Raw genomic sequence first — 21,632 nt, 5'->3', positions numbered from 1 at the left:
TCACGAAGCGAAACAGGCAGCCACCGCGTGACCAGCAGCTGCACCGTGGGCGTGGGTCCCGGAGGAATAAAGACTTGGGTTCGCCTAGAAACGGGCACACGCCGTTCACAGCAACTGCATGCACAGCCCCCAGTCGGGACACCCGTGGCGGGGGTGGGGGGTGGACGGTTTCCACAGGGACACCTCCACGCCGCGGATACTACTCAGCCGCGGGAAGGGGTGAGCCAACGACGCACAGCCACGTGGGGGACCTTCCGGTCGCTGTCCCGATGGTGGCGGGGGCTGTACAGAGGCACACATGAGAACACTGCAGAGCTAACGCAGCCACGTGCGCACACAAATAAGGACGCTGAAAATGGGGGAAACGGAGCAAGACTGGCGGATTGCATGTATCAGTATTCCGGCTGTAACAGCGTACCAGCATTTTGCAAAATGTCACTAGTAAGTGGTATACGGGATCTCTCTGTATTACTTTTTCACAACTGTATCTGGATCTAGAATGATCTCAATTAAAATGTTCAGTGGAAGATATGGGGGATGTTGCCTTTTAATGCTGCCAAATAAGTTCTTATAAACAGTCCCCCTGATGACTGCCACCACAAGAGCAAGGGTGTTTTAGGCGTAAAAAAGGCAGGAAGGTCACACTCTCAGAATGAAAGGCTGTCCTGTTAAAATGAACACTTAGTGCATGAAAAGCTCACCCCATTATTCACAAGTCTCTCTTTTCTCCATGCAGGGATAGGAGCTTTGTCACAAGCTATTTAAGGACTGAAGACATGCCGTCGGGAACCGCGGATACCGAGTCCTGGCTGGGCAGACACTACATGTGTGTGCGCACGCATGTCTGTCTCTCTGGGGGGAGGGGTTTGCGTGCAGGGAGGGCTTGTCTGGAGACAGGCCGTGGTGCGCTGAGGTACCACGGCTACCCGGGGAATCAGGGGCGGGGAAGGTGCCAGAACCTTCCGCAGACTGCAGGGATCAGCACTCACACCCTCCTCCCACACTCAGCAGCAGGACGCAGGATGCTGCATGGTCCTCTGGGTCCTGAGCATGGGGACCTGGGGCAACCGGGGTGGGGCCACTCACAGCTGCAGTGCACCCCAACATGGTACCCCGCGTTCTGCCCCTGCTGCCCTCTTGGGCAGCTGCCCCAGTGAGGCTGGTGAGCAGATCATTCATCTCTCTTGCTGCAGCAGAAGGATCCCCTGCTGCCGGTCCCACCTCTGCCCCGTGACACTTGTGACTGATGGCTCAGGGAGGCTGGGACCTGATGCATGGGACCCTGCTGGCCCCCCCTTCCTGCCAAGAAGCTTGCACTCAGCACTTCTGAGGGGGCCTCCTGGGGCCACTAACTGAGTAACTCTCAGCTCCAAGCTATTCCATTTGGCCAGGAATTCTATTTCTCCCAGCCAGCTCCAGGCACTGTGACAGAAGAACTTTCTAGAGGGGAGTTCCAGGAGGAGGCCATTGCCAGCCTGCATCTGCTCCAGGTGCGCCGACGGGCGCCAGTCCCCACCCTGGAGCCTTTGCAGAGCCACCCTTGCGAGGGCTGAGGGGCAAGGCCAGGTATTGCAGCGGCTGGAGACGCCCGGCATCTCAGGTGGAGCCATGGCAGGCGGAACAACAGCGGTGAGGCCTGAGGTGTCTTCTCAGCTAGCAAGGGGCCTGCTTCCACGCTCCCCCCTAAAACAGCCATCGTGGAGAGGAGTAGCAGTGCTGACCCTGAGCCCCGGGCCTGAAGCTGGAGCTGAGAATGTTTCCTAAACACAAACATGTGTTCCTTCATGCAGGCACGTGGTCTGCCCATCCACCCTATCCATCCATCCATCCATCATCTATCACATCCCAAGCACTGGGAAGGAACCCACAAGGGTGTTTAAGAGCTCAGAGTTGGAACTAGACTGCTTGGGTCCGAATCCCAGCTCCACCACCTGCCAGCTGGGAATTCAGGCAAGTCCCTGAATAGCTCGGTGCCTCGGTTTCCTCACCTGTCAAGTGGTGAGAACAACAGCTCCACCTCCTTGAGTTGTTTTGAAAATTACAAATAATCCTTGAACAACATGGGCTTGAACTGAATGGGCTCACTTATAGGCAGACTTTTTTCAGTAAATACTGTAAATGTATTTTTGCTTCCTTACGATTTCCTTAACGTTTTCTTCTTTCTAGCTTGCATATATATTGTACACATAATATTGTAAGTCTCTAATACAAATGACCTACAAAATACATGTTAACCGACTGTTTATATATCAACCAGTAAGGCTTCCAGTCAATAGTAGTTCTGTTCTGTGGAAGTTAAAAGTTAAACGCAGGCTTTTTACTTCATGGGCTGTCGCTACCTGGAACCCCTGCATGGTTCAAAGGTCAACTGTACCTGATTTACAGAGTTTAGCGCAATGTTTAAGAAAATAACCCCCTCAAAGAAGGTCAAAAACAGGCAAACGCCCGAGTCAGACGCTGAGACCCAGAGAAGACAGGCCGCCGCCCTGGCCCTGAATACGCGTCCAGCCGACGCACACCCAGCCCCAGCCCCAGTCAGCGTTTCTGAACGTCGGTGCGGGGCGGGATTTTCGAGGCTGGTTCTGGGCCGCGGGGGCAGAGGTTCTGATCCCAAAGGACTGCCTGGCCCAGGCCTCTGCGTTTTAATCACCTCCAAAGTGCCCCTGGTGTAGCGGTCCACTGACCCCACGGGGACCTGGCAGGGGGGTTCTGGTGCCTGCCCAGGGCCGGCTGTCTTTTGGTTTCTTGAAAAACGGAGAAAGGGGTGGGGGGGAGGAGGGAGAGGATGTGGGCGATCCAGGTGGGGTAGGGGTGCAGCCTGAGACACATCCTGGTGCCCTCAGAGAACCACAGGGTGGGTCTGTGAGCCCCAAGTCTGGTGTCCCTGGAGGCAGAGCAGGGATGCTGGCAGGGGCGGGGGGGCTCACAAAAGGTGGGGGGCTCCGTGCAGCAGCTGCCTTTTCTCCTACAGGACAAGGGCCTTTGTAGACCTCCGGGCGGGGAATGACATGAGTGACGTGTTCTGGCAAGATCACGGAGGACAGAGAGGCGGGGACGCAGCGGGGATGCTCAGGGCAGGACCGACAGGGGAGGCGTCCAGGTGCGGTGAGCCAGGAGGGAGGCGGGCAGGTGGGAGGAGAGGACGGCTGCGGGGAGCCCGGCGTCGCTCTAATGAGTGGAGGGCCTGGGGCCGCCGGGGGAGCCCAGCAGGTGGCTGGACGCGCAGGTGTGCAGCTCAGGGGAGGGTCGGGGCTGGAGGTGGAGACGGCATCCGTAGCCCGGGTGGTGCGACAGGACGTTCAGGCCAAGGTACAGGGCGGTGGAGACCAGGAAGGTCCCTGGCCGACAGACATTCAAGGGAGCCACGAAGCCAGGGAGCAGCCCCCCTCCAGCTCCAAGGATCTCCCCCACCAGGCTTCCCGCTGCCCCTGTTCATGAGGGCTCCAGGTGTGACAGCTCCTTCTGCCCAAAGGGCCCGGGAGGCGGCCCGCTTCCTCTTCCTCCACCCTTTCCGCCCTCTCCTCCTCTTCCTCCTTTTTCACGCCACTGTAGAACTGCATGAGCAAGGGCTGCCCTTCCGAGGCTGGCTGGAGACCCTGTCCGCCCCTGTCTCCCTAGTCCCGCCCATCTGCCGAGGCCACAGGGAACAGGCTGGCGTCCCCCCCAGACCCCTCACGGGCACCGGGACACCTCTGGCATCTGACCTCGGAGAAGACTTCTAATCAGAGCATCTGTTTATTACCTCAGCTTCAACTGCGCGTTAACACTTCTCCCCCTTCTCTCTCTTCATCGGGCGGCAGGTGGGGAGGAAGGAAGGCCGGAGGTTTCCTTGGGGACCCCTCCTCTCACTAGCCCAGCGCCCCCGCCCGGCACCCGGGCATCCCCGGGCTTCCTGCTGGCCGGCATCACCGGTCATTCCCTTGGAGCCCCGACGGCGGAGCCCGCCCTCAGAGGGTCTCATGGATTTTTGTCATGGCATTTGGCTTCCAGACAGATGGCGGCTCTGAGTGACGGGCACTTCCCGTCTCAGGAAGAGCCAACTAGACAAAGCTGCGAGGCACGCTGCCCTCGCGAAGCAGGGTCAGCCTGGCCCCTTCTCCTGAGCCAGCTCCGGGGGGCACAGGCCCATCACTCTGAGGCAGGGGGAGGGCCCAGGCTCCCCGCCCACCGGGCCGCCCTAACTTCCACGGTGTGGGCTTCCCCTGCACGACTCTGCCACTTCCACCCTCCACCCTCGGCACCCAATGAGGATCGGGCCCAGAATGAAGAGGCCCGTGGGCGGTGGGGAACGGGGCCGACTCAGCCTCTGGGAGGTCCAGCCACACCTCTGAGGGGGCTTCTGGGGGTCTGGGGGTGCTGCCTGCTTTGTGTGACCAGGTATTTTTTAAACTATGTAAGAAAGCATTGACAGCTAGCCCTGGGGAAGGCCAATAGGGTCCCCTGTCCCTGATGTGTTCTTCCTAAACACAGCCTGGCTCCTGCAGCTGCCCAAGGCCTTGGCATCCCCCTGGAGAAGCTTGCCAGTGCCCTCGGCCCCCTCCTCCGGGCCGTGCTCCGGGATTGCCCAAGCTTCCTGAGCACGAGGCTTGAAGCCGCTCCTGGGTCAGACCAGAGTCCTGGGCACTCAGAGCTGGGTGTGGAAGGGGCCTCCCAGGCCACGGTGGGGGACTGCCGCCTCCCACAGCAGGACTTCCTTTTACAGGATCTTGCCTCAGACCTCTGCCTGCACTCCTCAGACTGTTTAGGGATGGGGCTTATCATCAGAACGTCCGTCCCTGGACTAAACGGAGACCATATTTCTCTCTCAGATGGGGTGGGGGATGGTGGCGGCCAGACACAGCACATGGAAGTGTGTTTGCTTGTCCTAGAAACCTGACCTTGAATACTTCAGGACACACCCAGGAGTCACCCCTCCTCCTAGCAGCTCAGCTGGAGCTGCCCACCCCAGAACTGAGCCAAGCGCTTCCTCAGCCTGCACGTCCTTTCCACTTACGCTTCCCTTTGGGGTAACGAGAGTGGCAGAGATCACAGGCACCAAAGGGCTCTGAACACCGAGTCAGCACAGCACAACCGAGGAGCAGCGACGGCTTCAGCAGCAGCTCCTACTAAGCGCCAGGCCCTGCCGCCCGCCCCACAACTCGAAGAACAGCTCAGGACAATTAAAAGCACTGGTACAAGCGGCCACAGAGCTTCTCTTAGCACGAAGGAAACAGCCCCCGGGTCCCCGACAATCTCACCTCTTGGACCTTATCCTGACGGTATAACCAGACCAACATCAAGAGCGTGATCGGAGGAGCCCTGATAAGCCACTGGGAAACATGACACATGATCCAATGCCCAATGACCAGGGACTGGTGAAATAAACGCCAGGGCCTCATTCTTTGGAATTATAACGTGACTCCTAAAAAGGACCGTGAGGGTTTGCATCCGTTAGCCTGACAAGATATCTTGCTCACGAGATAGTTAGTGAAGGAAAAAAAACAGATTGTAAGAAAGTACTACGGAATATGAGTATATTTTAATGAACGTCCACACATAGTTAGTTACATGGCTAAAAATAGCTTAGAAGTTCCCATACTAAAAATATTGAGTTATTATATCTGAATGGTGGAATGTCATGTGATTTCGAAGAGCTTTTTTAATGTCCCATGCTGCTGGATTTTAAACGTGGGCACAGATGAGTTCGCAGTCAGAACCCAGTGGCAGAGCTGTGTCCTTGTACAAAGAAGAGCCCACCGGGAATCCCACACAGAACTCCCTCGGGCAGCAGACAGGGCTCCCTCTCATCTGTCTAAAAACAGGCACTTCTCCTTCGAGTGGGGAATGGGGGGCAGCTCTGTGACAGGCCTCTGCTGCCCCTGGGGGTGACCCAGCCTCCGTCCCTCCTCCTTTCCATACAGGGTTCTCGGAAGGTACCCTGTAGCTCCTCCCGTCTTGGGGTGAGGGAACGAGGAATGGGGGATCCTCAATCTGAGCAGGAAGAAGCCTTGGGGAGCCCTCTGGTCTACCCTTGTCCCCACCCCAGCTCTGCCCATCATCAGCCCGGCCGTCTGAAGGGTCCTCCCAGCCCCCAATGCCACCGTGTGACTCCAACAGGAGGCTTCAGGACAGCAGAAATTTAATTCCTGTGACAGTATAAAAATTAATAACATTAAAAATGTCATGATCATCCCACACTAATTAAGCATCTAATGAATAATTAGCTGTGGACACATCTGGCATTTTTGGGCATTAATTTGAGCAAGCGGAAGTTCCAAGCAAACCTCCTCCGTGGTGGAGACTGCATTCTGAGTTAACTGAGGAAAGCGACCCCGTCCACCGCGGGCCGGGCCGGCCTGGGAGGGGCTGGCGCAGCGCTGGCCCTCTCTGACTTGGGAGCTCCCTGGGGAGGATGTGACGCAGGGCAGGGGCCCATGTGAGGACCCGGGGACCATCAGCACCCTGGGCCCCTGGGTCCAAGCCACCAGGCTCCATGATCCCTCCACACGGCTGGCCCTGCTCAGAGGCTGGGATCAGGCGGCCCTGTGCGGCCCTGACCTGCTGCCCTCAGGGCCTGTGAAATCTCCAGGAGACACCAGAGCCGGGGTCACTGAGCAGACCTGTGATTCCTGGCAAACGGGAAGTCAGGCCTGTCAGGAGCTCACCGGAGGTCAGCTGAGCGGGGACGAAGCACTACAGGGCAGATGCCTCTCACTTCCGGATGAGCGGGGGGTGGGGTGGGGTGGGGGTAGAGCAAGGCACCTGGGAGAAGTCACGCTTGCTAAGGGACAGCCTGACCTCCCAGTAAGAGCCTTGGACAAGGTTTAGATCCAGGGGTCCGACCATAGCTGAGCCCATCCTGACTGAGCCCTTGAGACAGGTGCGGAGCTCTGCTCAGTACTCACGGTTGCAACCCCTAGAGGACACTGGGGTCAGAGAGGTTCGTTCTGTGACTCGCCCCAGGTCACACAGGAAGACAGCGGGAGTGCCTAGATGAGAATTAGTCTGTGTCTGAGACGCTTTCTAACGTCTTAAGGAACCTCCCAAGGCCCCAGGAGCAAGGAGCTGCCAGAGCCAGGTGAGCGATGCTGAGGGACTGTGATCTCCAGCGGAGGGAGCCTGCCGGGACCGTCTGGGCTCCCAAAGCAGAAAACCACAGCCGTAGCCTCAGCTGGTGTGCTCCGCCACACGAAACAGCCTCCGAGGCCCTAGGACCCACAGCTGCAGGATCTGCGCCTGCAGGATGGCTCCCCTTCTCCTTCTGGCCCCTCACAGCCCGTCTTGTCCCTGGTGACGGCTCTCACGGGCCTGTGCCCTGCACCCTGGGCAGCAGCTCTGCCCGGCTGTGCTTCCCCAGCTGCTGTTCCTACACGAAGGGTCTGTTCTTTCCACCGAGGACGGATCTCCCCTGTCCCTCCAAGTCAGGAGGCTGTCCCCAGCCCTTTCCCAGACCCTAGGACTCTCTCTGATGCACCCGCAGTTCTCTAGGGGGCACGGCACACAGCAGGGGCTCAGTAGCCTGTATCTGCTCGTAATGTCCCTTCTGGGGGGGTGTTGACCAGGAAAGCTGCCGGCCCCCAGTCTTGGGCCCCAGTCTATCCCCCCAGGAGGCCCAGTGACAGGAAGGTTCTGGGGAGAGAGAAGGTCCTGGAAGCCACTCCCCGCCAGCCTTTTGGGAACCTGACTCCAGGGGCGGGCCCTTCCCTGACACCAGCCTGGGAGGTCACCTGGGGATTGTGGGGCAAAACGGCCCAGACCAATGCAATCCATTCCTGGGGGGGGGGGGGGTCTGGCATTTGTTTCTCAGGCCCCCAGGCCTGGTCTTCACAGCCCCACCTCCCGGACAGGCCATAGGAGCCGCAGGTTAGTGCAGACGGGGACGTCGGTGCAAGTCCTTCCGCGCCCAGCACAGGGACCCTTCCCAGGGCGAACCTCCGTCTGAGCGGCATGTGCCCGGTCCCCGGTCAGTGGGCTTGCCCACGGGGCACCCAGGTGACCTAGAGGAGGCACAATTTTGGGCAGAATGACTTAAGAGTGACAGCCAGAGATGGGGAGCCCAGGAGACGCCCTGGTGGGCAGCACAGCTTTTCTGCCGCTCACCGGTGACCCGCCACCGCGCGGCAGAACTCTCTGGGCAGTGCCTCCTGAGGGAGGCCCCCCTTCCACACCCCCTTGTACCCCAGCCCGTTGTTCTGTGCCCTGCCAGCTGACGTCCCCACCGGAGACCTGGAAGGGACCCAGGCCTGCACCGTCCAAGCCTCGGGCCTCGGAGCACTTTTATGACCAAGTTATAAACCTCTGAGAAATGGGGTTTGTAATGGAAACTCTGACACCACCTAAAATATATCAGCACTGCTGGGTGCTCCCAGAATACAGCCCTAATTTATGAACCACTCAGGGATCCCGGGCCATTCTGAAACTTATGGACAATAATCCAGAAATAGAGTAACCGGGAGGAGGAAAAACAGTACAAGTGTCTGTGGACTATTAAGTCCGCTGCGGCGACGGCTCAGAAATCAGCTGGTGTCACAGGGTTCCGTTCCCACCCTGAATCCTGTCTCTGCCGCCGAGGGACAGCGGCCTGGTGGGGGCGTGTGGCCGTGCCGCTCCGCCCCCCTTCCGCTGGGTTTTCCGCAGAAGGCGCGGGCAGCGTGGAAGAGGGCAAACGCGGCCCTGCATTTGGCGGGATGGGACACATGTGTTTGTCAGAGATGCCACAGTGCTGTCACTTAGATAAAAAAAAAAGAAAGGGAAGGAAGCAGGTCGCTCCTCCCCAGAGACCCAAGTTTATCGCTAAATGGTGGCGGAAGCCCTTGGGCTTGCTGGCCTGGGGCCTCTGGCCCAGGGACCCACCTCGTATGCAGGGGACACTCCAGGCGGGAGGGCCCATGGTGGACTTGCGGCAAGAAGGCCCTGCCGTCCGCCCTCAGAGCGGCAGGCCAGGAGGGGACCCCCTGACAGGCTCAGGACGGACGGCCCAGCTCGGTTCCGCGGTCTCGGCACCCCGCTGACCCTCTGGGGGTCTCGCTTTCTTCCTCACCAGCTGAGTGCGCTACAGAAATCAGGGTGGAGATAAGGGCCCGGGGGTCTCCCGCGTGTAGTGATCTCCTCCTCTTCCTCGGGGGCTACAACTGGGTGCCCCGACATTCCCACTCGGTCGCTTGTGCTGGAACTCCTTCCAGCCCTCCTCCCTCCCTCCCTCCCTCCCTTCCTGCTTCACTCGTTAATTCCCTTCCATAAGTATCTTGGGAGCATTTGCCACGAGCTGGGTGCAGGGCACACAGATGACTCAGAGCCTGTTTCGTGGGGTTCCGGCTTGTAAATGAACAGAGGCATGAACGCAGTGACCCCACCCCCTTTGCTCTCCTTCTTTAGCGTGGGGTCTCAGAGTAACCCTACTAACAATGAACTGGGGTCCCAGGCATTTGGGGGAAGGGGTTTCAAACCACAGCAGCCCCACAGCCCAGTGGCCAGAGAGGCCTCTTAAACGACTCTTCTGATGGAGACATGGCGCCCTCTCCCCACAGGACAGGGCCTGCTAGGGGCTCTCGGGGGGGGGGGGGGCGACGAGCCTGGCACAGCGGGGGCCACAGGGAGGCCCTGCCGTGCCTCAGAGCTGAGTCTGAGACCCGGGCCAATGCCCAGTTCCACTTCCTGTTAGGGGAGACGCTCCCCTCCCCCGCATCAGTAATGTGGCGACGACACTAATCCCTAGCTCCTAAGGGCGCTGGGCAGGCTCTATGAGGTAGTGAGTGTGCTCAGCTCCTGCGCAGAACAGAGAGCACTCAACAGCCTCGCTGGCGTTGTCATGACCTGTTGCAGGGACATGTGAGAGGGAACCTGTCAGGCAAAGGCCCCGAGGCACGACCCAGCACTCAGGCCACACCAGGTGCTGAACGTGCGTGTGCCAGGCAGAGCTGCCACCATGTGACTGGCTGGGGCGACAGTAAAGCGCCTTCTTGGGCGGCCTGTTAGGAGGCTGGTGGTGGTAGGGGGGTGCACCTGCCCCCCCGGGAGCTTGGACGCTCCTTGCGGGTGTGCAGCCCCAGGGGGGCCTCTGCCCCTGGGCCCGGGGCTCCGTGACTGCACCTCCTGGTGTGGCGCCTGCAGCTCCGTCCACCCCCTGCCGGCCCGCCCGCCCGCACTCCCACTCACAGCTCCTAGGAAAACGCAATTTGAGTCAAGCCACTTTCAATTACTGCGATGCCGAGCTCTGAGCCCGGGAGGTAATAAAGGGCTTGCCTTCCCTCCTGGGGATGTTTGGGGTTTTCCAGGCGCCAAAGGAGAGAGGAAAAGGAAGTGGAGCTAAGTGCTGCCTGGAGGAGCAAATGGCTCCGAGGGACCCGCGCCGGCCTGTGCCCTCGCCCCGGCAGGCCGCGCGGCACAGCTTGTCCCGGGCGTGAGAGTGAGCAGTGTGAAGGCGAGAGGCCGCGGTGCGTGTGCAGGACGGCTAGTGAGTGTGTGTGTGTGTGTGTGTGTGTGCAAGCGAGCACAGGAACAGACGAGGGCGTGGGGGGGGGCCTGCCCGAGGGGAAGGGGAGCAGGGCAGCGAGGGTGGGCGGGGAGGCGGACCTCCAGCCGCCGCGGGGCAAGCCTGGCTGGGAGCGCCCGGGCTGCAGGCCTGCACACCCGCCCTGCTCAGGGCCACTGGCGCAGGGCCCTCACTTCCTGGGACGCAGCCCCCAACCCCGCTCGCCCTCAGAGCACTTGCAGTACTTCCGCTGGTTTCGGAATGTTTGTTCCGTTCCTGCCCCCAGTCCTGACACGGAGGCCCCGTGGGGCCGTGGAGCACAGGAGGGCCAGGCTCAAGGGAGGGGACGAGGAAAGACCGGGACGCATCAAATGTGGGGGAGCATGGGTGGGCGGTGCTGCTGGGACGTTCGGGAGTCAGTCTCCCGGATGCTCATCCTGGGGGTTCCCGGGGGCACAGTGCAAGTGATGGGCCGCCCCCGCTCTCTGACGGCTGCAGACCTAAGAGATGGCAAGCCTAGCGGCCTGTCACAAAGGGAAACCGCTGCCAGAGAGACTCTGGGACAGGTCCTCGGAGCCTGAGGGGAAGCCTCTGGATGGCCTGGGGCTTTGGGTCCGCTCCCACCCGCTCAACTTAGAGACAGGTACTCCCTCCCACCCAGCTCAGCTTAGAGACAGGTACTCCCTCCCACCCAGCTCAGCTTAGAGACCGGTACCCCCTCCCACCCAGCTCAGCTTAGAGACAGGTACCCGCTCCCGCCCAGCCCAGCTTAGAGACCGGTACCCCCTCCCACCCAGCTCAGCTTAGAGACAGGTACCCGCTCCCGCCCAGCCCAGCTTAGAGACAGGTACCCCCTCCCGCCCAGCTCAGCTTAGAGACAGGTACCCCCTCCCGCCCAGCTCAGCTTAGAGACAGGTACCCCCTCCCGCCCAGCTCAGCTTAGAGACAGGTACCCGCTCCCGCCCAGCCCAGCTTAGAGACAGGTACCCACTCCCGCCCCGCTGTGAAGGAGCTGGGCCTCCGGCCGGGTTCCCTGCTCTGTGCTTTACAAACATGGCCCCACGGAGTGTCTGCAGATGAGTAAAGGAGCTGAAGGACAGTCAAGGTCCTTGCTGGGGGCTGCCCAGCAGGGAGTGCCGGGTCTGCAAGCAGACCCCACGTCCCCACACCTGGGCGCCGTGGGCGAGGGTGGCCATTGTTCCCTCCTCTGCCGTCTCCAGAGGGAGACCCAGGCCGGTTTCCCAGGCCTCTGCCTGGGCCGGTGGCGTTTCTCCAGGACACGAGGCTGGGCATAGCAAGGACACTGCTCTGTGACTCGGAACTGGGAGCCCCTTGGGGATCAGCCAGCCCTTGGCTTACTCACCCGCGTCGCCCTCTGCGTGCTCTGGAGCGGACGCCCAGGAGGATGCCCTCTGTGCACTGGCCACGGCTTCTGGTCCCCAGCCGCAGCCCTGCGGGGCCCTCTTGCTATGATGAAGACCCGGGCCACTGGGGTTGGGCCAGGGGCGTTCTGAGCAGCCAAGGGGTGACAGTGGGCTCCAACACCCCTCCCTCCTGTACCTGCCACTCAGTGGCACCGCCCTCTGTGCAAGGCCCAGCTGAGCCCAGGACAGAGAGGTGAGGGAGAAACGCAGACTGCCTGGCCTGCGGGGAGCTGAGCTCTCCCCTTGGGGTGCTCCTGAGCCCGGTGGCCGCGGGAGGCCTAGCAGGGGCCACACACCTCCCTTCAGCTTTGAAAGTCTTTTTCTGGGTGCAGGGAAGCGAGAAATGTCCGAAGATAATAACTAAAACGTTACTATACTCCCCCCAGTAAATGCCACAGTCAATTCTTCTCCGTTTCTCAGCCGACTTCAGACCCTCATATGCAACATATCCCCGATGAACGAGTGTCTCCTGCCTTCACCCTGTGTGATCCCCTGAGCTCCCCAGAGTCCTGGAGCCCAGCTCCTCCTCTGAGAGGCCCCCTGCTCCCTGAACTAGTGAAGCACGCTTGCCCCACGCAGGGGAGCAGGGGCCGGGGCGAGTGCTTGCTCCAGTGCCCCCCTCCTGCCCCGAATCCATTGAAGAGGCCATTTGCAGCCTGTAGCCTGGCTCCTGCCCAGGCCAGGGACCAAACAAACACTTGGAATTCGCAAGGAGCTTCTGCAGAGCTGCCGGAGCCCATCAAATTTTTATTGAATGCGTTTCCTCTGGAGAACTTGTATACTAAATCCTGCCTAGGCTGTATTAGAGGAATAAAAATTCCACGCACAGACTTGACTGCAAATGTTCCTTCCCGGAGCAGGGGACACATTTTCTCAAAGGCCACTTCTTTGCACAGAGGCTGGGTCTGGGCTTGTTTCTGGCCAGAGTCGGGGCTCCAGTGGGGCTGGTTCTTTTCTTCCACCCGATCAGGTGAACCCCGCCAGCCCTTCTCCAAGGCTTTCACCGGCCTTGGACCCGTCCTGGCAACCTGCAGTGTCGTGGCTGCTGCACCATGTGTCTAACCCAGGGCGGACACCTGCCGGGCACACTGCGGGCCTCTTCCTCCCCAGGGGCCTAGGGTCACCGCTGAGACCACGGAGCCCCAGCTTGCCCTCACCCCCTCTGCAGCCTCTGGGGTCACAGGGCAAATGCCCTCAGCTGACACAGGCACCCCACGCAGCTGCAGGTGGCCGAGGAGCCTGGGCTCTGGCGGGTATCCATCCGTCACAAACTCACCAACCCTGTGGGCAAGTGGGGGCGGAGAAAGGAGGAGACCCAGAGCCGACAGGCTGCTGGGAAAGACAGAGACGCCAGCCCCATGTGGGTTTCAGACAGAAGTAAATCCCTTTTCAGGACAAGTGCATCCGAGACTTCATGTGGGACGTACCTATGCTAATCAAAAAAAAATTTTGCTGTTTACTTGAAATTCACATGGACATGGGCACCTGCAATGCTTAGTGGCTAAGTCAGGCCTCCGGGGTTTACTGCCCAGTCTGTGTCCTTGACCCACCCCCCACCCCCCAGAGAGTTCGGGCTGTACAGGGTGTCTCAGTGAGCCCTCTCACTGGGGACGGGGTGGGGGGGTGCTCTACAAGACAAACCCCCCCAACGACACAGTCAGCAAGCCCGCAGCAGGCGGCACGTGTGGCCCAGGGGTCCAAGAACAAGTCAAGAGTCTCGGGCCTTTCCCGTCGTCCTGTGCACCAGGCCGTGGCCCACACTTGTCATGCATCTCGTCCGCCACCCCCCACCCCGACCCCGCCGTCTGTTAGCCTTCGCTCGGACTGTGCCCAACCTGGGGATGACTGCTGCTCTGACGGGCGGGTATGAAGCAGCTTCCCAGGGCTGTCCTCGCCGGAGGGTCTTGGGAGAATGCTCTAGAACCTCTCTTGGCTACGGTCCCTGGCTCCCCGGCAGGGGCCTATAAGCATGCCCGTGCCCACAGTGAACGACGGCACGTGCCACAGTGCGCAGGAACCGGCTGTCCCGAGAGGCCCGTGCCGGCAGCCCCGGCTGCAAGCTCCTGCCTGGGGCTCTGGGAACAGCGCTGGTCGGGGCCGCAGGGCTGAGTCTCCAGCAGGAAAGTGAGAGAGAACCTTCGAGAGAGTGTCAGAAGCACAAGCGCCAGGCTGCACGACATGGGGACCTGTCTGGCATCACACCAAGAACACGCCCGGGTAAACCAACAATGCTGACGTGTGTGCCAGCAGCTGTGACTGTCATGCAGGCCGGGGCTGTGAGTCCCCAAGGCTCCCTGGGGAGGGGGCGCCGAGGAGCAGGGTGGGACCGGCCTGGGCTCAGGGCCCCGAGGGAGCTGTTGCCCGAGGGGAGGTGCTGGCTTCCAGCTCCAGGCATCCTCAGGGACAGAGCATGCCCGTGACCAGCATTGGGGCTGCTGGGATGGGAAACAGCTGGTGGGGCCCCACCTTCGGGGGCAGGGGTACAGGCAGCCTGACAAACCCTTCAGGGAGCGCTGAGCGAGTGGCCTCGGGGAGCTGCAGACACTTCCTTTCCTGCACGTCTTGGGTGATGGACTTTATGTTCAGGGAAACAAGGACAGTGGCCTTGGTGGGCTGGGCTGGGGGTGGCACCTGGCATGGCCTCTGTGCCTCTCTCCCCAGGCTTTGCCCAGGAAGGGAGCAGACCCTCCGGATGGAGCCCCTGGGCCACATCCAGCTTGACCATGCGGATGAGCAGTGGCCCTGGGCAGTGGGGCTGAGACGGGGGTGGGGACGCGTTCCTCGCCTGTGCTCAGGGTCAGTCCACGTGGGGGGGAGTCAGACGGCAGCCTCCTGGGAGGCAGAAGGATGGAGAGCTGCACCAGTTAAACACCTTGCTCTAAAGGGGACACAGGACAGGGCAGGGGCCATGCTACCTCCCTGCTTTTATTTTCTGAAACACCCACTTTCTAACTGTGGCTGATACCAGGCGAGCGATGCCTGGGTTAGATGCTCGCGGTCCATTCCCAGGGACATGCTGCAGTGGCCCCGGCATTCCAGCGTGGTGGCAGTCACAGGGGGCGCCAAGCCACTGCTGCACCAGTGAGCAGGGACAGGACACACATGTGCACACACATGTCATCGAACACACCAGTCCATGCAGGCTATGATGGTTCATGATCATGACCAATGCACACTATACCCTGCACCCTCAGCACTCTTTGGGGCTGATACAACCACAGCCAGCTGCCTGCTCACTCTGGACTCTGAGACCCTGCCTGCAGGCCACGCTGCGCCCAGGAAGTTGTGTGCAAGCGCCGCCCCATAGGGGGCCGATACTGGCTCACAAGGCCTCCTTCCCTTTCTCCTGTGCGCCTTCCCACATGCGGGCTGCTTTGCGTGTGCAGAGAAGCCCCAGCGTGTCCAGGCAGCCCATCCGCGACTGACCTCAAGCAAAGAGGGGGGTGGCTGCGGGGCTCAGAGCCGGCCCTCCAGGGGTAGCCGGCCAGCTCTGGCTCCCAGGGGAGTTCAGAGAGCAGGCCCTGTCCCAGGAGGGATGGAGGAAGTGCACCCCCAGTGCTGAGGGGCAGGCAAGGAGCTTTCATCTACCTGGGACTAAATTACAGCCAGGAGGCACTCTGAACAAGAACAAAATAGACAACCAGGAACATGCAGCCCTGCTGCAAATTCCCAGGGTTCGCAGTCTCTCCTGGGCTGCTTCAGCCTTGAGAAACTCGGGGAGAAATTCTGTGTGGGTGTGACCCAGGGGCCCCTCGAACAAGGGCATGGGCCTCTGGTTAACAGAATCCTGGTCAGCAAACCTCTCTGACAGATATGCGCATCTTCACGCCATGCCTGGCCAGGGGCTCCTTGGAGACGCCAGCGTGGAGGGAGCCACAGTGCGCAGGGCATGGCTCCCAACCCTGGGAAGCCAGAGGTCCCCGCCAGCCCTCGGGTGAGAGGCCAGGTGTCAAGGGCTCAGCTTCAACTTGGCCCTGCCATGTTCGAGCATGGCAGATGCTGGCAGGCAGTCAGTGCGAATCACTCCCATGAACGGAAAATGGAGACCTTTCAAAGATCGCAGAAGGGGCTCTGAGGTCACAGGAATTATGGTTCCCTCTTCCCACTGCTTCCCACCCACCTTCTGAACTTGGCCCTCCCCGTAAAGAACCCAGAATGCAACTGCAGGAATCAAATAAACCCTAAAAGTAACGACCAAGGAATGACAGAGCCCAACAAGAAACTGGCGGGGCCACAGCTATAGGCACGCTCCTGGTCCTCAGCCGCGCTGGGATGCAGGGCTGCCGTCTGGGTACAAATAAGGACTTGGGGGTCTTCGTCATTCGTGAACTTGTCTCTCTCACTCGTCTGCAGCGGTTCAGGAAGAATCTGATGAGTAAAAGATGGGGGCTGTCCTTTCTGGGGGGGCAGCATGGAGCTCAGCAGAAGCTGGGATTCCCTCTGTCTTGTCAAGAAGCAGGAGTAGCAGCGGCCCAAGTCACCCCCCCATGCTCGGCACCGATCCCGCGCCAAGGGCATACAGGCAGTGCCGGGGCAACGTCCTCTGTCCCAGGACAAAGCAAGCTTGCTGGTTAAGGCGACCAGGCTCTGGGACGCTTGCTTTCATCCTTCTGGCTGGTCTCTCGCTTCCTGTCTGGACCCAGGGCTCTTGCCCCGGACCTATACGCCCCCCATGCCCCGAACCCCACACCAGCAGCCTCACTCAACTCCTGCCCTATGCCTTCAACGCCAGGGAGCCTGCCTGAGCCCCCACGGCCGGGCCTTTCTGGCAGGTGCCCGCAGCTCAGGAGATTGAATTCATTCATATTTCCAGGTGCTATACATTCAGATGAAGTTCTTTGGGTCTCCTGCCCAGAAAAGGATAAATATTTCTGATCTATAGCAAATGTGTTTTCCCTTAGCTAACATCTTGGCAGGCAAGTACACTAATCTCCCAGGAAAATCTAAGGCCTGAATAGCAAGCAGATTTTTTTTTTTCCCTGAGCAAATAGAAATTCTGAGTTGCTTTTTTAATGCTGCCTTTTTTTTTCCTTTTTTTTTTTTTTTTTTTAAAGCAGCAGATCTGGAGAAAAATCACAGTCCATTAAATCTGCATCTCTTGAAAGAAAAACCCAGAAGGCCACCTCCCCATCAAAGGCGAAATGAACAGAGTTTGAGAGTATGTTTAAAATGCATCAGGGGGCAGCAGCCAGCCTGAGTTACCCGGTCGGCTGCGGCTGGGGGGGCTTCCAGCAGCCCCCATGAGACAAGACAGGGATGCCGGCAGGTCCTGCCCAGCCTGGGAAGTGGACCCGGGGAGCAAGGCCACGTGTCCCCGCTGGCCCGTCTGTCACTGCCAAGGCCTCGGCTGCACCCTGCCCCCACTCGGTGCCATGTGACCCCAAGGCAGAGCAAAGAGCACACTCAGCAAGACCACAGACTCCCTGAAGCATTCTGCTCTCAAGTAATAAACGAAAGGTCACAGAAGGACTGAAACGTGTGGCTCCACTGATGTGTGCCAGGCGCTGGGCCACACCGAGGGGCGGGTGTTGTCGTTTTCATTTTACCACCGTGGAAGGGTCTTTCCGAACCACTCTGTTGCCCCCTGAGCTGCCCTGGGCTTCTGTGAGAGGGAGGCAGGCGGGGACCCCCACCCCCCAACCTGCTTGTGTGCAGGTCTGAGCAGAGGATCCTGGGCCTACAAAGGCTGAACCAGCTCTCCCAGCCCCCATGCAGGTTACCCAAGTCAGCCCTGCCCAGCTCAAACCCAGGCAGGGCAGAACCTTCTGGAACAGCACCTTCCCGGCATCACACTCACTCACTGGGAAGCTGGCTCCTCTGCCCCTTTCACTGTAAAAGGGGTGTCGGCTGCCCCAGCTCCGCTCACATGGGCCGGCAGGAAATAGCCCTACCCCACCGAAGGGACATGCGTAGCACCTGTCCAGCCGGGCCCACCATCATGTTCTTTGCGGGGAGGATGCCCTTGGCCAAACAGGTGTGTGTCCCACCTAGACGGAGCCCTCTGCTTGACCCCTGGGGACAGCTGTCACCAGCCTCCAGTTCAGAAGCTCAAGCCACCGGGGTGGACGTCCAACAGGAGCCACGCACGACGCAGGCGTGAGCAGCACGCGGGCCCGTGTTCTATGGGGGCACCCAGGGCTCTGGGAGGGGCCCATCGAGCTTGCACCTGGCACCATGGAGCAGGTAGATGAAACGAAGGAGGGGCTGCCTGTCACCGAGCAGGCTTCCCGACAGGAAGTGATATGAGTGACTTCGTTTTTAAATGTTATTATCCTCTTGAAAGCAAAAGATAAAGGACGCCTTAGAGCAGCCAAATTGCTTTGGCTCAAAAATCATTTTAAATACCATTTCCTTTAACAAGCCTGTTGCCTGGGCAACGGATCAACGCTATTCATTTTAACCTCAGTCAGTAGGAAGAAAAAAAATCACTGAAGTGCCTGTCATTATTTAGCTCCGTCCCTCCCCCGCACTCCCAGGTATGTTAACTAATGGCCAAGACAGCACATATCCTAATCCTTTTAGAAACGGCGAAACGTCAGAGTGCACTCTCGCCAGACCAGAGACCGCTGCCCTCAACATCTCCTCTAAACCCGACGTGGGGCTGCGGGGCGATCTTCCCAGAACGTGCCAGAAGCAGCCTTTACCTCTAGGGCGCATGCTCCTGAAAACACCAGGTTAGAGCAGGAGCTCACCTTGGCCCTGAAGAGGAGCAAGCACAGAAGTCCCCTCCTTGAGTCTTTATGGGGGGTGGGGTGGTGGCAGATGGAGCCAGGCCGCCTCAGCCTGGGTGGGTCAGGTGTGGAATCGCTCACGCAAAGGCAGGGGCTGGGCAGGGCAATCTCGGGGTGCAAGGCGGGAACGCTAAGAAAGCACGCTGGGGGGACCTGAGCGGTATCGGTGAGATGCACTACCGTCACCTTTTTGTTTGGGAAAGAAGAAAGGAGTTTTCCTTAGGTTATCTGCAAACAAACAAGCCAAAAGGATAAGTATGCGAAGTAAACGGGGTACATGAGGAAAGTGGGGTGGGGGTGGAGCTGAGTCCACAGGCTCGCCCCTGGTCCGCGGAGGCCCGTGCACGGAGGACTGAACCGCTCTGGGGCCAAATCCTTGGCCTGGGAGGCTCAGGGTCTCCCCAGGGACGAGTGTCCCACCTGGGAGAGGCTGGCCCCTCTGGCCCAGGGAGGCCGTCCCCATCTCCACAGACCTTTGTCCTCGCAAGTGCAGGGCAAGTCCCTGGGGGCCGCAGCGCCTCGCAGCACAGGCCCCGACACAGACAGGACACAGACAGACACAGACAGGACACAGAAAGGACACAGACGTGCTTTGGTGACAGTGCCCCTGGCCCCACCGGCCCCTCACGGGGCAGAGAGGCGGCCTCTAGAGCCACTCTGGGTATTTACGGTTCTGGCTTCCGGGAGGGCTGGCTTGTCCTTCCCGGACTTATACTGGGACCGGCGGCTGCCCAGCCTTCCCGGCATCTCTTACGGAAATACGCTCTCAGCGAGGGACGCTCCAGGGCAGGCTTAGGATGAGAAGAGACGGATCCTGGGTCTGGGGGAGAGCCATTCACACCAGCCACACCCTGTGACATTAACCGGAGTATCCGGGTCACTTTTAGAGGAGAAAGCAGTCACCTGGAGGACGGCTTCAGCTTCCGACGCACGGCGGTGCTGGGCGTGAGGTGCAGCGGCAATGACCTTGGGGCCCTGCGCCAGAACACGCGCCACCTCCCCGGGCGCCCATGTGCCCTTCTGTACCTGCGGAGAGTCACCCGTGTGCTGAGCAGCCAGAAGCAAGCTGAGGACACTGGCGCCTGCTGTCCCTCCTGCTCAGGGGACTCGGCATGGAGAAGCATACGGGGGTACCTCCCCACCTCATCGACGTCACGGCATATCAGCGGAGGGCCCTCGGTGTGGAAGCCGCCCTGTCTAGCAGGGACCCTGGCCCTGCGGGGAGTGGAGGACTGGACGGGTGGGGTGTGGGGGCGCCCTCTGCCACACCAGCCCCAGGAGGGTGTGTCCACCTCAGAGAGTCTTGATACACGAAAGGCTATACTGCAGTCCCGCTTATCTGTTCCAGAACCCTTAGGGGTGCCTGAAACAACAGATAGAACTGAACCCCACAGACACTACGTTTCCTCCTATGTCCCTGTGACGAGTTTATGGCTTCTCTTGGGCACATCCTAACGGCCAGCATCTTTACTCTTGTGCTTTGGGACCGTTACTAAGCACAATAAGGGTGACCTGAACTCAAGCCCTGAGACACCATGACAGTCGAACGGGTAACCGAGACGGCTGAGTGTCTAACCGGCGGGTACAGAGGGCGGAGACGCTGGACAGACGGATGATGCATGTCCTGGGCCAGACAGCAAAGCATTTCATTTATAAACGAGGCCCAGCAAGAGGTGGAAAATAACAACCAATAATAAAATACAGAAATTGTAACAATATGCTGTAGGAAAAGGTACGCAAATGCAGTCTCTCACTCTCTCAAAGTATCTGATTGTACTGTCTGTACAGCGTGGAGATGCTGGACAGACGGATGATGCACGTCCCGGAGGGCACAGCCAGAGATAAGATTTCATCACGCTGCTCAGAACAGCAGGCGGTTTAAAATTTACCCCTGGAATTTTCACCGTAATATTTTGGGCCACAGTGGACCACGGGGAATGGAAACCACAGAGAAAACCCGTGGGTGGGGCAGAGGGTACTGAATCTGCAGGGTAAATAAACCACAGGCACCCCTGGGCCCGTGGGAGCGTGCGTCTGCCCCGCCCCCTGGCTGCAAGCCCCCTCAGTCAGGGACACCGTCTGCATGTGCACCCCCGTGTCCCCAGCCCCTGGCACGGGGTCCAGCTCCTCACACAGCACATGCCAGTGCCCGTGGTGCACGGCCGGATCTCCAGGACCAAGCGTCCCTGGGCCCCTCCAGGCACCCGGACACTTTCCGTATGAGGCTGCACAGGCAGACTGGGGAGAGCGGCACCGCAGGGCCACCGGGGGCCCCCACCCGGCTGTCTGCCCGAGGGGCCTATTCAGGACCGTGCCCTCGAGCCCCAAGTTTTCTGGCCTTCAGACGTGCGGCTCTGGGCGACCTGGCCTTGACATGGGCGGGGTGGTTCTCAGGTCTGGACTGGAGAACTCCTGCGCAGGGGGCCTGGGGACAGGGTGGCAGGAGAAAGCAGAGGCCGTTGAGGAAAATAAAAGCAGTCTGGACCAAGGCCTGGTCTGGGCAGCTCGGTTCTTCCCTCCTTGTTCTGGAGGAGGCAGGGGACGTCGTGGGACAGCTGAGAACTAGCAGGGCGGGGCTGTTAGCGGTGCAGGGGCAGAGGCGCCAGGCTGGGAAGCAGGCTCGTTAGTGCGGGCTTTGCCTGGCCGTGGGGGGACACTGTGTGACGCTGGGCAACCCAGCCTCTCTGGGCCCATTGCCACCGCCCGGACGCGCCCTCCCACACTCCGAGGGGCTGGAAGGCAGAAAGGGGTGCCGTGGCTTCCTCTCAGGCTCCCCTCATCTCTGCAAGCTTCACGACTCTTTTGACCCTTTCAAAGCCCTTTTCTGCACTAGGAAGGGCTCTGTGTCCAGCGGTGGTTTGGTGACTTTGCCTCCTCTCCAAACCCTGATCACTGGAGCCCAGAAAGAGTGTATGGTGTGTAGTCAGGCTTTGTCTGCATTCTTGCCCATGTTCCCAGAGCAGCAGGTGGCAGACTGTCATCTGGACAAAGAAGTCAGTGCATGATGTGCCATCACAGACAGCCGGC

The sequence above is a fragment of the Furipterus horrens genome, unplaced genomic scaffold (genome assembly GCF_987537825.1).
Source record: "Furipterus horrens unplaced genomic scaffold, mFurHor1.1.pri manual_scaffold_3, whole genome shotgun sequence".
Lineage (NCBI taxonomy): Eukaryota > Metazoa > Chordata > Mammalia > Chiroptera > Furipteridae > Furipterus > Furipterus horrens.
This window is presented reverse-complemented; position numbering follows the sequence as displayed.